Genomic DNA, 15577 nt, shown 5'->3' with positions numbered 1-15577 from the left:
TTAATTTATCCATCTCCATGGTACTATCTAATCAAACTATAACATTAGAGACAACACAAAACAGATCTGTAAGCAAGCAAGAAAATCTAACATTACTCTGAACTTGGTGCAAACTTCAGGTTTTGCCTCCGGGATCATATCATAGGAGCTAGGGCCCTCAGAGGAAGACGTGGCCATAATTAAATTCACCTGAACGATCTTACTTTTGGAGGCATGAGATAGCAAGATATTCGTGGTCCTTCAGCCACGTCTACTGCTTCTTCTATTCAGAGAGAGAGAGAGGAGAGAGAGAGAGAGAGACAGACGGATGGAGAGAGAGGGAGAGAGAGGAGAAAGACATAGAGAGATGGCACCGGAAGGAAGAGGCCAAGGCCATCCGCCATGAGCTTGTGCAATTAGGTTTGCTGCTGGATCTAACACACCGCTGTTGAAAAGAAATACAGATGAAAGGAGATGCGTGTGGAGAAATACAGGAGAAAGGAGATGTGTGTGGGGACTGGGGAGGAGAATCGGGGTGGAATAGAACACATGGGGAGGAGATTTCACGGGGTGGAATAGAACATATGGAGAGGAGAATTCACGGGGTGGAATAGAACACATGGACTCTGTTTTTTTAGGAGTAGAATGCATGGACTCTTTTTCTAGCCAAGGACTATACAATTTGATCTATATACCATTAAAATACGGTCCCACCAAATTAACGGTTCGTAAAATCTGATTAACGTGGTAATTTCAAGGAAGTCACAAATTAGTATAGGTATATAGGTATATAGATATATATATATAGATAGATAGATATAGATATAGAGGTATAGATAGATAGATAGATATAGATATAGATAGATGTTGTGGTAAGCATCCACGTATGGTAATTGTACCGGTTTCTAATGTGTCCATCAGACATCGATGAATGTACAGAAGAGCAAAACAAGGCAACTGTTGCTAATGACTGTCGGAGTAAATACCCACGGGTAGCCTAGCCGGCTCCCCCTGGCTCATCAACAAAGTTATAGGCCGATCGAGCCTTCAAGCATCTAAGGCGTGGGGCCGCCTTCCCCCAGCCGGCTACCTTTCAGGCCGGCTGCAAGAAGGTGGCCTGGCCCTAAAAATCTCGTAAAGAAAGCCACGAGAGGGCCGGCTCCAAGAAGCCGGCCGTGAGAAGGCCGACTCCAAAAAGCCGGCCCCCCTCCAGCAGGCGGCCCAAGATCGTGCCCTCAGAGTCTGCACCCACATAACGGTGATGAGACGGGGCGTGGCTACAGTGAAGCCTGCCACCCCCGAATCCCGGAACACACATGACCACAGTGCGCCATACGGGGCGGCCATCACCCGTCCGATGCGACACTGTTGCCATGTTGACCATGACGTCACCCATGGCGGGCTGTCAGTACGACCCATGGGTGGCGGGCCCCCTCAGTTAGGGAGACGCCTAAAGGCGTCCAGGCTTCCCCCAGTCGGCCTAGGGTATGGCCGACTCCCAATAGCCGGCTAGTTCACTCCCTCGAAGGAGATGCCTCATTAAGGAGATAAGACGAGGTAAGGCTACAGCGATAAGCCGCCCGGCGGCAGCGCTGTAGCCATGCTTACCACGACAAAGCCCTCGCCACCAAAGGCGAGGCAACAGTAACCAACCTCCGACAAGACCCCCGAGCGGTGGGACCGGCCTGTCGACCAGAAGGCCGGCAGCCGGCGGGGTCCACCAGTCGGCGGGCCCCATCGGTCGGTGGAGAAGCCGTCGAGCGTAGACACAGATGGCTAGGGCCCACGCCCAGCCGGATTACCATTGTACCCCTGGGGGTAGGCCTATATAAACCCCCCAGGGCACCCATGCAGGGGGGATCTTTTTCAGTAGTTTTAGACACCACATCGAGAGGAGAAGCGAGCTAGCCTTGCCCTTCTTCATCCTTTCACCGAACAGCTCAAGGAGCCTCTTGTAGCTACTTGTCGATCTAGTGACCATGCGGAGACCCCGCAGAGCAGCAGTAGGGGTGTTATCTCCATGGAGAGCCCTGAAGCTGGGTAAGATCCGCCGGCGTGCATGTCTTCGCCTTATCCCGTTTCCAGGCACCGACGATGTTTTATTGGCTCCCACAATGATAAGCCACCTGTTGGCATATGTCACACCAACCACCCGACATTTGGCGCCCACCATGGGGCCAGGTGCACCGTCGTCCGGAGACCTGTTCTGGACGGGAACCCTCTTCCTTCCCAGCGAGCGTAGCCAGCCTGGCTCGCCCAATGGCGCTTGCCCCGACGCGCTGCAAGGCGTCGCCGATGCCTGCGCGGCGAGCTACCTCGCCGATCTTCTTGGCGAGGCTCGCATCTCCGCCGAACCCGCGTCCGACGCGGGCACAGGCTGCCCCGAGAGCCACCTAGTCAGCCTCCTCGACCAACTCCACATCTCCGGCGAGCTTGCCGCGGACTTGACATGGTGTCGCTTGACGCCTTCCCCACCAACGTAGTAATCATCAACGACCCTCTTCCTCGAGCCGACAGCAGCAGCAGCGCCATCACCGAGGTACTGGTCATCAGCCACGGCGCCGCCTCTGGCAAAAACGCCCACGACGCCTTGCAGACGGCGCTGCACGACTTATCCGCCCCCATCCCGGCCGACGCCGACGCCAAGACACTGGAGGCGCGCCGCCTCGCCCTTGTTGCGGAGGGCCAGAAGCTAGCTTCCATGAGACGCCTCGCCGAGGCTCACCAGCGCGAAGTCGACCGCGCCGCTTTCGGCACACCGCTTCCCGACGGGCTAAGCCGCGTCGGCGTCATCAAGAAACGGGGCACGGCTATCACCGACATGCTGGGAGCAGACCGCCAAGTCTATGCTACGCCTCTCGAGAACCTACGCGCCGCCCAGGCGGCCGCAGATGAGCTGAATGGACTGGGGCCTGACGAGCTCCCCTACATGACCAGACGCATCCAGCAGCTTATCGACGCGGCCACAGAGCGGCATGAAGCCGGTGTCCGCGCCGAAAGTCCCTCCCCCCCACTCCGAGAGCACGGTGCGACGTCCCAAACGCCGACTGCGGGCAACACCCGCGCAAGGAAAGAAAAGGAGCCGGCTGCCAGCCACAGCCGGACTCAAATCTCCATCGAGCATGACGCAGAAGGCCGCCCTCGAGCTATGGAGTGGCGGGGCGACCCGCTTCCTCCTCCGCCTCATGGGGAGAGATATCCTACTCCGCCTCTCACGCATCCGACTCTCAGCGGCCGACTGGGCCGCCATGAAGGAGTCGACGAGAATGACGCCCACCACCGGATCGACCACCTAGCGCGATCCCTGGCTCTGGAAGAAGAAGATGATGTCGGCCCGCCTTGCTTCGGCCCCCGCATCCGCGACAAGCCCTTCCCCAAAGGGTTCTCGCTCCCAAGCGACACGCCCAAGTACAACGGCTCTGCGAAGCCGGAAGATTGGTTGATCGACTACTCCATAGTGGTTCGTATAGCAAACGGTAACAGGCGTGTTGCCGTGAAGTATGTCCCCCTCATGCTCCAAGGCACGGCGCACACCTGGCTTAGTAGCCTCAAGCCTTACAGCATCAACAGCTAGCTAGACTTCATAGAAGCCTTCATCCGTAACTTCACCATCACCTACAAGCGGGCTCCCAAGCCCCGACAGCTCTCCTTGTGTGTCCAAGGGCCCAACGAATCAACTCGCGACTACCTCACATGTTGGGCCGAGCTCCGCAATTCCTGCGAAGGGGTGCACGAGGTTCAAGCTATAGAGTACTTCACCGCCGGGTGCCGAGAAGGCACCCTCCTCAAGCACCGACTCCTCTGCGATGAGCCGACTACCCTCGACGAGCTGCTGGTCATAGCTGATAAATATGCCATAGCCGATTCCTCAATGAAGACCGAGCTTCGAGTAGACGCCTCCGGGAAGGTGCTCGCTCCGAGTCCCAAGACGCCGGTAGGAGACTCCAGCCGACGCCCGTACCAGAACGACCACAAGAGCAAGGCTCCCATGCCGCCTTCCACCAGTCGGCAGGTGGCCACAGTCGAAGCCAAACAACCCGAAGGGCGACCCACGCCCAAGAAGCAGAAAGGCAGCAGGCGGGCTTGGCAGCCGGCTTTCTCCTATGAGCAAGCACTTGATGCCCCCTACAAGTTTCACAGCAGCGCGAAGCCTTCAAACCACACGACCCGAAAATGCCACTGGCTCACGTGGATCTCCAAGGGCGAGGGGATAGCGCCGCCTCTGCCTGCTGGTCAGCCGCCTCCGGCCCCTCCGCAGCCGGCTGCTCGACCAGCAGTCGGGGCTGTTCAAGACGAGTTCCCCGACGAGCATGCCGCCTACGTCGTCTTTACAAGCCAACCAGAAGACCGGCGTAGCCGACGCCGACAACAACAAGAAGTCAACGCAGTTGCCTCCAACAATCCCGAGTTCATGCACTGGTCAGAAAGGCCTATCAGCTGGAGTCGGACTGATCACCCAGAGGTGATGCCGTCTCCCGGCTCTTACGCATTGGTTTTGGATGCCACCCTCGCAACAGAAAGGCGACCTGCCCATTTCTCCCGTGTGCTGATAGATGGCGGGAGCAGCATCAACATACTGTACCATGACACCATGGAGAAGCTGAGCATCAAGACGAAGCAGCTCACGCCTAGTCGGACTGTGTTCCATGGCATCGTACCCGACCTGTCCTGCTCCCCAATCGGCAAGATCAAGATAGATGTCCTCTTCAGGGACAAGGATCATTTCCGCCCAGAGGCAGTGTGGTTTGAGGTAGTGATCTGGAGAGCCCTTACCCCGCGTTGCTTGGCCGACCTGCTCTAGCCAAGTTCATGGATGTACCCCACTATGCCTACCTGAAGATGAAGATACCGAGTTCCATGGGCATCATCACCATAGCCGGAGACTACAAGAAATCCTCCGAGTGTGCGGCAGCTAGAAGCCGGCTGGCCGAGTCCCTCATGATTGCTGAAGAGAAGAAGATACTGGATCAAGTCATGGCCATGGCCGGCAAGTAGCCGGCCCTGTCCCCCGACCCCAAGGAGTGTGATGCCCAAGGTTCTTTCCAGCCGGCCAAAGAAACAAAGAAGGTACCTCTGGACCCAGAGCACCTAGAAAGGTTTGCCGCCATTAGGGCAAGCCTGGACAGCAAATAGGAAGGCGAGCTCGTCGATTTCCTCTGTGAGAATCGGGACATCTCGCATGGTCTCCCAAGGACATGCCGGGTGTTCCGAAGGAATTCGCCAAGCACAAACTACACGTCCGAGAAGGTGAGAAACCAGTCAAGCAGCCCCTCCGGCGACTGTCGGAAGAGAAGAGAAAGATTGTAGGAGAAGAGATAGCCCGGCTTCTGGCAGCCGGCTTCATTATGGAGGTTTTCTTTCCAGAATGGCTTGCCAACCCGGTCGTCGTGCTGAAGAAAAATAACAAGTGGCGCATGTGTATAGACTAAACTAGCCTCAACAAGGCCTGCCCCAAAGATCCCTTTGCCTTGCCAAGGATTGATCAAGTGATAGACTCCACAGCCGGATGCGAGCTGTTGAGCTTCTTGGATGCTTACTCAGGCTACCACCAGATAAAGTTGGATCCAGCTGACCGCCTAAAAACCGCCTTCATCACACCATTCGGAGCTTTCTGCTACCTGACTATGACATTCGGCTTGAGAAATGCCGGTGCCACTTTTCAGCGTTGCATGCAGAAATGGCTCCTCAAGCAGCTCGGCAGAAATGCCCACGTCTATGTAGACGATATTGTGGTGAAGACGGAGAAGCGCGGTACCATGCTGGAAGACCTCAGAGAGACATTTGAAAACTTGTGCCGGTTTCAGATCAAGCTCAACCCCGAGAAATGCGTGTTCGGAGTACCAGCCGGCCAGCTTCTAGGTTTCCTGGTCTCCGAACGCGGCATCGAATGCAACCCAGTGAAGATCACGGCCATAGAGAGAATGGAGATTCCCACCAAGCTAAGAGACGTCTAGAAGTTCACCGGATGCTTGGCTTCCCTGAACCGCTTCATCAGCCGGCTCAGAGAGAAAGCTCCCCCCCTCTACCGACTCATGAAGAAGTCCACTCACTTCGAGTGGAACGACCAAGCAGACCAAGCTTTCCATGAGCTAAAGAAGATGCTGACCACGCCGCCTGTCTTGGCGGCACCGACTGAGAAAGAGCCCATGCTCCTTTACATTGCCGCAACTAGCCGGGTGGTCAGCACAGTTATCGTGGTCCAACGCCCAGAAGAAGGCCGAGCTCAGCTAGTCCAGAGGCCAGTGTATTATTTAAGCGAAGTATTATCTGCCTCGAAGCAGAACTACCCACACTACCAGAAGATGTGCTACGGTGTGTACTTCACCGCCAAGAAGCTCAAGCCCTACTTTCAAGAGCACCCCATCACGGTCGTATGTACTGCCCCGCTCGCCGAGATCATAGGCAGCCGGGATGGATCCGGCCGGGTGGTAAAATGGGCCATTGAGCTAGCTCCCTACACGATCTTCTACCAGCCCCGCACCGCCATTAAGTCCCAAGCACTGGCCGACTTCCTCGTCGACTGGGCTGAAACCCAGTACCTGCCACCGGCCCCCGACTCCACTCATTGGCGGATGCACTTCGATGGGTCCAAGATGCACACCGGCTTGGGAGCCGGCATCATCCTCACCTCTCCTAAGGGCGACAAGCTCAAGTACACATTGCAAATTCATTTTGCCGCCTCCAACAATGTGGCCGAGTACGAGGCGCTCATACATGGGCTCCGGCTAGCCAAAGAGCTCGGCATCCGCCGGATCCTGTGCTATGGCGACTCGGATTTGGTGGTCCAGCAGTCATCTGGCGATTGGGACGCCAAGGACGCGAACATGGTGAGCTACCGCTTCCTCGTTTAGCAAATCAGTGGATATTTTGAAGGATGCGAGTTCCTTCATGTACCACGGGCCGACAACGTGCGAGCAGATGCCCTGGCACGAATATGCTCCACCCGTCAAGCTATACCAGCCGGCGTTTCTTTCCACCGCCTCCTCAAGCCGTCTATAAAGCCGTCTCTAGAATCTGTGTCCATCTTCGTGCTGCCTGACCCAGATGCGGTCAGGTCCGACTTGGGGGACCAAGCAGGCGGCTCGGGGACTTCGACAGGCGGCCCGGGGACTGCCATAGTCGCACCTGGCCCGGGAACTTTGGAACTTGGCCCGGGGGCTACTGCAACCGGCCCGGGGACTGTATCGACACAACAGGTGGTGGCCGACTCCAACTCTTCACCACCCAGCCCACCCGTCCTGGTCACAGTAGCAATTTTGACAGTAGAAGAAGTTGCAGCTCCATCATGGGCCCAACACATCCTCAACTTCTTAGTAAACAGAGAATTGCCAACTGACGAGATCTTGGCAAGACAAGTCCAACGCCGAGCCGGAGCATACACAATAGTAAACCAAGAGCTTGTTAGGCGCAGCGTCACTAGAGTCTTCCAGCGCTGCATCAAGCCAGAGAAGGGCATAGCAATCCTCAAGGACATCCACCAAGGTGAATGCGGCCACCACGCGGCCTCAAGATCACTCATCGCCAAAGCTTTCCGCCATGGATTCTTCTGGCCGACTGCTTTGGATGACGCCAAGGAACTAGTCAAACACTGCAAAGGGTGCCAAGTTTTCAGTTCCAAGCAACACCTGCCGGCTTCTGCACTCAAGACCATCCCCCTCACCTGGCCTTTTGCCGTCTGGGGGCTGGACATGGTGGGCCCATTCAAGACGGCACGCGGCGGCATGACACATCTGCTCGTCGTTGTGGACAAATTTACCAAGTGGATTGAAGCAAAGCCGATCAAGAAGCTGAATTGGCCGACTGCCGTGACATTCATCGCAGATATTACAACCCGGTACGGCGTGCCGCATAGCATCATCACCGACAATGGCATAAATTTTGCCAAGGGAGCACTAGCACGCTTTTGCGCAACACAAGGCATCCGGCTGGACCTAGCGTCCGTTGCCCACCCCCAGTCAAACGGCCAGGTCGAGCGAGCAAATGGCCTCATCCTCTCCGGCATCAAGCCCCGACTGGTCGTGCCACTAGAACGTTCGGCCGGCTATTGGCTTGACGAGCTGTCGGCCGTCCTCTGGAGTTTGCGCATTACCCCAAACAAGTCAACCGGCTTCACCCCTTTCTTCCTTGTATATGGTGCCGAGGCTGTCATCCCAACTGACATCGAGTTCGACTCACCTCGGGTCACCATGTACATGGAGGCGGAGGCCAAGGAAGCACGAAAAGACGGTGTCGACCTGCTGGAAGAAGGCCGGCTGTTAGCCCTCAGCCGGTCCGCCATCTATCAGCAGGGTCTGCGCCGCTACCACAGCCGGAAGGTCAAGCCAAGATCCTTCCAAGAGGGCGATCTTGTGCTCCGGCTGATCCAATGAACAGTCGGCCAGCCCAAGCTCTCGGCCCCTTGGGAGGGCCCCTTCGTCATCAGCAGAGCTTTAGGCAACGACTCCTACTACTTAGTCGACGCGCAGAAGCCGAAGGCACGCAAGAGAGATGATTCCGGCAAGGAGTCGGAACGACCATGGAATGCCAATCTCCTCCGAAGATTTTACAGTTAAAAAGCAGTATGTAGCACGCTACCTTTTGTACTAAGTACGAGACAAAGGGTCCCCCGAGGAGCACTCGGGGACTACCCTCTTTTTTCTATGAATGATGAGTATCACGCATATGATTATGTTACTGCATTTGCTTTTTCGTCCGGCACCGGGTTCGACCAGTCGGCCCGGGGACTTGCCGCCTCGAGTTATATCTAAAGTTCTGCCTGCAGTCAGACAAGTAGTGTGCCGGCACCCAAGCCCCCTCTTGTCAAAAGTCGCAGCTCGAAGAATCGACTGTCCGACTAGCAAGAACCAAGGGCAGGAAAGGATGCCCACATGAAAAACGGCTAAGGACTAACGAACTTATATACCGCGAGCCGGCCTCCCGCCCCGCCAACCGGCTACCAGAGCAGCCGGCTAGCCGGCTTCCTGTTCACCTTGCTGCAATCTATGAAAACTCGAGTACTTGTCTTCCCATAACGACCAAGTCCTTCTCCAGCCACAGACTGCAGAGCAGCTGTCCGGCTGGGAAGGCGGTGACCAAGGGAAGGCGGCAAAGGAAAAAGCCAAAAGGATGAAAAGCAAACATGAACGGAAGTCAAACACATGCATAATTATATTTACACAAAAGACCTTCAAAAGGCCAGCATTCAACATAGTTTGAATACACCCCCAATGGGTGGAACTGCGCAAATTTAATAAAAGTTGTTCAAAAGAGTAACAAGAAGGAAAGCAAGGATGGAGGATCAGGCCAAGGGAACGACGGGCGAGTTGGGCAGGTTGGTGGAGACGGCAGTGCCGGCTGGAGGAGTGACCGGCTGGCGAATCTCGGCATGATCATCACCTCTTGCAGGCGGCGCGCTTGCACGCGCCTTGTTGCTGGAGGCACGATCAGGCTGAGACGGGCTGGTCGCTTCGCTGTCTGGCACAACGTCTTCACCATCCTCTCCCTCTTCCCCTTCGCCCTCATCACTGGAAGAAATCTCCTCCGCCAAGTCCTCACCTTCTGCCGGATTCAGCCCGAAACACTCTTCCGGCTGAGCGACGCCGGCATCATCCACCTCAGGGGCAAAGGCGCTGGTGTCGGTGTACTCAGCGATCGTCAAGGCGCGCTGGACGATAGCCGGCCGCACCGCCTCCAGCTCCTCGTCGGCCTCCTGCCGCCAGGTGCTCATCTGGTCCAAGTTTAGCCCAGGATACCAAGCTCGGACGAATTCCAGCGCCCGCCCAACGCCGGACCGGGCCGCTGACGCCTTCCAAGCCTCGAAGCGGTCGACTGCGACCTCCAGCCAGTCGGTAGTCCGACTTGGGGTGCGGGGAACCACCTCGCCGGGCCAGAGGGTGGCCAGCACTTGTGCCCCAGCGCGCTGAAGACGGCGGAGCATGCGGTGGGTCGGCTGCAGGCGGGCTTGAAGCGCCAGAAGCTGCTCCTCAAGTGACCGGCCGGCACCCGGTGCGATCTCGGCCCCTGCCTGCCGTCGCGCGTTGCCGTAGGCCTCGATGGCTTGGGTAGAGGCAACATAGTAACCGGGAAAGTAATCTGCACAAAGAAGAAAGCAGTAGCACAAAATCAAAAGACGAACCAGATGGCAGGAGGTAGGCAAAGAAACGAAGAAGAAGGCGGCGTAAAGTCGATTAAGTCTTCCACCCGGCTGTAGCCTTGACTCAGCGCCTGCTTTGCCTCGGCCCAGTTCACCGCCTCAGTTTCATATTCGGCTTTGAGGGCAGCCTCACTGTCTTGCGCCGCCGTCAGGGCCGCTTTGTGGCTCTCCTCCTGGTCGGCCAGTTTCTTGGCCAGGCGATCGCGCTCCTGAGCCAGGGCGGCGCACTCGGCCTCCTTGGCGCGAAGGGCGGACTGGGCTCCGCTTAGTTGGTCCCTCAAGTTAGCATTGGCCCCTGCAGATATGAAGAAAGAAGTCGTCAGGAAAAGATCCGACCCGACTGCTCTGTAGTCGGCCCAAATCTCGGGGACTACACCCAGTGAGTGCGCTGACGCGCCCCCACTTGAGATAAAAGATGAAGCACCTACTCCGGCTCTCGGTCAGGTCAGCGGCCTTTTGGTCCAACTCCTGGGCCTGGGAGTTGAAAGAAGTTGCGCGGAGGTTGTGGTACTCCTGCAAATAAGACAAGAGATGCGAGTAAGAACAAGACGGCAATCAATGTCTACTAAGAAGTTCCAAGCCGCCAGCTCAACAGCCGACTCGGAACTCGGGGAGTACACCCAGTGGGTGCACTGACGCGCCCTCATGGAAGAAATCAGGAGCAATCAACGAAAGGCGGGAGGACTCTCCCGAATAACTGTTCGAGTCATGAGAAACTCTTGAGTATACTGCCTCAGCGCGGCGGCCTGGGCCTGAAGCCGGCTTCGGACGTCCTGCGCCGCCACGTTCAGCACGGTCGTCCCACCGCCCGGCGTCCACCCGGACGAGCTATCGCCGACCGCCTCTGGATCCTGGGCCGACGGGCTGGCGCCCACAGCTTTTTGCAGCTTCGACGCTGAAGTCGCCTTCCCCACGCGCCGACGACGCAGCGACAGGACCACAAGGTCCGCCCCCACAGTCGGCTCACCTCCGGCCGGCTGCACGGGCGACGCGTCGGGCCGGCCACCTTGGCTCGTTCCAGTCAGCGGTGACGGCACCGCCTCCCTCTCCATCACTGGCCGGCCGCGGTCGGCCTCCTCCGTCGGGGGCACTGGGATGTCGGGAGCTGCGGCGCGAAGGGGGATGATGAGCTGCAGAGGCTGCTTCTGCAGGTCCTCTGCCTCCCTCTCCGTGGCCGCGGCCTCCGCCTGGGCCTTGGCAGCCGCGTTGGCTCGCGCCTCCGCCGACTTCTCCCTCACCTCCCGAACCGCCCTCCGCTCCTCCGCCTCCTGCTCCTCCCACGCCTCCCGCGCGTTTCGCTCCGTCACCTCTAGGAGATCGGCACGAGGATCCACACGGCGGGAGCTTGAAGACCCTCCCACGGCTCTGACTATGGAGGCAGCAGAGGCCCACTCGAGAGAAAGCGGGGCTCTGTTTGATAAGTCAAGAAGAGGGCTTAGAAGAATATCAAACCGAAGAAGAAAAAGAAAGGCGTAAGAAAAACGAAACTTACGCTGAAACCGCCCGCGGCTGCTTCACCACCTTGCGGAAGCGGGCCGCCTCCGCGGCCGCTTCATCCCGCTTGGTCGCCGTCGCGGTACTCTTGTGCTTCTTTGGTCGACTGCCGAAGTGGGTCGACGTGGCCCGGCGTTTCTGCGCGCCACCATGAGCAGCCGGCGCGGCAGATGGGCCCGCGCCTTGATGATCGGGCGCCGGTCGGCGGCGCAGAATAACTTCGGTCTCGTCATCATCCGGCTAGTCCTTGAAGGCGGCCCCGAGCCTAGACCCGCCTGCCTCGCCGCCTCCCCCTACGACGCCGTCTTCCATGGCGGCCGCCCCCAGGTCCGGGTCGTCAATGTCGTCCACCGCGCGGTCGGGGAGGAACTGGCATTCCACCCCCGCAGCCCCAGTTGCCGGCGGAAGCATGGGGTTCTGCCGAAAACAAGCCAACTGGTCAGGAGTCGGCCATCGCGAACCCGGCAACAGGGAAAGAAGAAAAGAAGAGAAACTTACCGTAGGCGGAAGATTGGCGCGAGAGTATGGCTCCTTGCCGTACTGCTACTCCTCGGTGAGCTTGCATTTGGAAATATATTTCACCATGTAAGACACCTCGGCGTGAGGCATCTCCTTGGTGCTTAGCCGGCACAGGTCGAAGCGGCCGCTCATCTGGCAGATCATGTGAGGTCGGCCCTGGAGCGGGAGCACCCGACGCTCCATGAAGTCGGCCACCAGGTCGGCCCCGGTCAGGCCCTCCAACTGGATCATCACCCAGAGCCGTGCAACGGCGGCGGCCCCACCCTGAGACAGCGACCTGGCCCGGTAGGACCATGAGGGCTGCCTCCCAGCCGGCGGGCCGGCTGTGTAAGCCGGCAGATTGACGAAGTCGCCTTGTGGAGCGATGTTCTTCATGTAGAAGTAAGATGTTTGCCAGAGCTTCACCGACTGGATCAGCGGGATGGGTGGAAACGGATTGTTGTCACTCGTCCTCCGCATGGCGATGAAGGCGCCGCATGGGGCGGGCACGCCCGTGACGACAGTGCCAAGCTTGCACTGGAAGAATTCCCCCCAGAGTTCGAGTGTGGGGAGGACGCCAAGAAAGCCCTCACACAGGGCGACAAAGGCCGGCAGCAGCACCACCGCGTTTGGAGTGAGGTGATGCGGCTGGAGATGATAAAACTCGAGGAAGGAGCGGAAGAACCCGCTCACCGGCTGGCCGAAGCCGCGCAGGCAGTGCGAGCGGAAGATTGCCTGCTCGCCCTCCTCCGGCGCCGGTGAGATCTCCGTCTCTGGCGCGAGACGGACCCGCATGTTGTTCGTGCCGGGCAGCCGCCGCGTCTGGCGGAGGAACTCAACGTGGTCGTCATGAACGTTGGAGCCATCCCAGGAGCTTGACAGCGCCATGGGGATGGCGCGGCGACGAGAAAGGCGCGGCGGCGGAGAGCGCGCGACCTTGTCACGGCTGAGCAACGGCGAGCCAAGAAGATTGGCGGAAGAGCCGGGTGGTGGCAGGAAGCTGTGGCGACAGAGAGGGGGAAGAAGAAGAAGGAAGGGGCGGAGCGTGGGTGATCGTGCAAGCATCTGCCGCTCCCCCTCCTCCCCTACTTATAGCCTCGCGCGGCAAAGCCGAGGAGGTGAGGCGTGGGGGGACGTGGGACTAATTGCGCCCACTCCCCCACGTCCCCCGATTATTGTGCCTCAACGGCGTGCAGTAACCGCCGCTGGGAGGCGCACGGTCCATCCGGGCCGCAGAAGATCCGCGCATGGAGTTAGGCCTGGTGGTGGCGGGCCCCGGACTGCGGGAGCGTCCCGTCGTGCGCATGGGCTAGCAGGCCCTTCCAGCCGTACGGTGCCATGTGGCGCACAGGTGGCAAGCGGCCAGCTCGCAGCCTGACTCGCGCACCGCCTGGTTCCCCCCTTCAAGCTTCGAAGCCCTCCAGAAGGCGGCACACCTGATCAAAGCCAGCTCCCAGCTTCCGGCTCCTCAAGATAGGAAGCTGATTGAGCTTCTCATCTTTTTTCTGCCTCGGAGCCCAACCAGCTTCGAGGACTACTATCGGAGTAAATACCCACGGGTAGCCTAGCCGTCTCCCCCTGGCTCTTCAGCAAAGTTATAGGCTGATCGAGCCTTTAAGCATCTAAGGCGTGGGGCCGCCTTCCCCCAGCCGACTACCTTTCGGGCCGGCTGCAAGAAGGTGGCCCATCCCTAAAAACCTCGTAAAGAAAGCCACGAGAGGGCCGGCTCCAAGAAGCCGGCCGTGAGAAGGCCGACTCCAAGAAGCCGGCCCCCCTCCAGCAGGCGGCCAAGATCGTGCCCTCAGAGTCTGCACCCACATAATGGTGATGAGACGGGGTGTGGCTACAGTGAAGCATGCCATCCCCGAATCCCGGAACGTGCATGACCACAGTGCGCCGTACGGGGCGGTCATCACCCATCCGGCGCAGCACTGTTGCCATGTTGACCATGACATCACCCACGGCGAGCTATCAGTACGACCCGTGGGTGGCGGGCACCCTCAGTCAGGGAGACGCCTAAAGGCGGCCAGGCCTCCCCCATTCGGCCTGGGGTATGGCTAACTCCCAATAGCAGGCTACTTCACTCCCTCGAAGGAGGCGCCTCATTAAGGAGATAAGACGAGGTAAGGCTACAGCGATAAGCCGCCCGGCGGCAGCGCTGTAGCCATGCTTACCACGACAAAGCCCTCATCACCAAAGGCGAGGCAACAGTAACCAGCCTCCGACAAGACCCCCGAGCGATGGGACCGGCCTGTCGACCAGAAGGCCGGCAGTTGGTGGGGTCCACCAGTCGGTGGGCCCCATCGGTCGGCGGAGAAGCTGTCGAGCGTAGACACAGACGGCTAGGGCCCATGCCCAGCCAGATTACCATTGTACCCCTGGGGGGTAGGCCTATATAAACCCCCAGGGCACCCATGTAGGGGGATCTTTTTCAGTAGTTTTAGGCACCACACCGAGAGGAGAAGCGAGCTAGCCTTTCCCTTCTTCATCCTTTCACCGAACAGCTCAAGGAGCCTCTTGTAGCTACTTGTCGATCTAGTGACCATGCGGAGACCCCGCAGAGCAGCAGTAGGGGTGTTATCTCCACGGAGAGCCCTGAAGCTGGGTAAGATCCGCCGGCGTGCATGTCTTCGCCTTATCCCGTTTCCAGGCACCGACGATGTTTTATTGGCTCCCACAATGATAAGCCACCCGTTGGCATATGTCGCACCAACCACCCGACAATGACATTCCTAGAGAGATTTCAGTTGGTCGCGACGCAACGGCAGTAGTATCTAGTTGCAGGAAAAGAGAGGTGAGGAGAATCATTTCTTCTATCATAGCAATGTGCCATTCTAATGATTGATATGGTTCTCCATTAGTATGTTGTCGTAGGCATCCACCGATGGTAAGTTTATCGGTTTCTAATGTGTCTATCAGATGTCGATGAATGTACACATGTGCATAACAAAGCAACAATTGCTAATAACATTCCTTGAGAGATTTCAGTTGGTTTTGACATCGCCGTCCAGCATTGCTTTTGCAGAGGTGCGGATCTATTAAAGGTTGACACGGAAGTACAAGTGTTCTTCAGTCTGTGAATCAAGATTTCAGCTATGAATTTCCTTCACTACATAACAATGCTAGCCAAAATAATAACAACAAATTGACACGTCTTTTACGTGTGGTTCAACCAATTATGTTGCACACAAGTCTATGCAATTTGTCAAGTCCAACTAGATAAAGAATCAATGATCACATGATGATCTATTCTATAAAAAGAAATTTCTTGGCCTATGTAGAAATGAACGATGAATGGGTAGCTCTGTATTTGCCAAGCCATTGGCAAAACATGTGGAATAACTCTCTACATCTAATATCGTACATGATCTAGGCTCTTCATGGCATCAAATCCATCACCTTTATTATAGATATTTTCAAGTTCGACTACCGCCTACGTATTAATAAGCCATTCCATCCCATACTTGTGTCTAT

The sequence above is a fragment of the Triticum dicoccoides genome, chromosome 7A (assembly GCF_002162155.2).
Source record: "Triticum dicoccoides isolate Atlit2015 ecotype Zavitan chromosome 7A, WEW_v2.0, whole genome shotgun sequence".
NCBI lineage: Eukaryota > Viridiplantae > Streptophyta > Magnoliopsida > Poales > Poaceae > Triticum > Triticum dicoccoides.
This window is presented reverse-complemented; position numbering follows the sequence as displayed.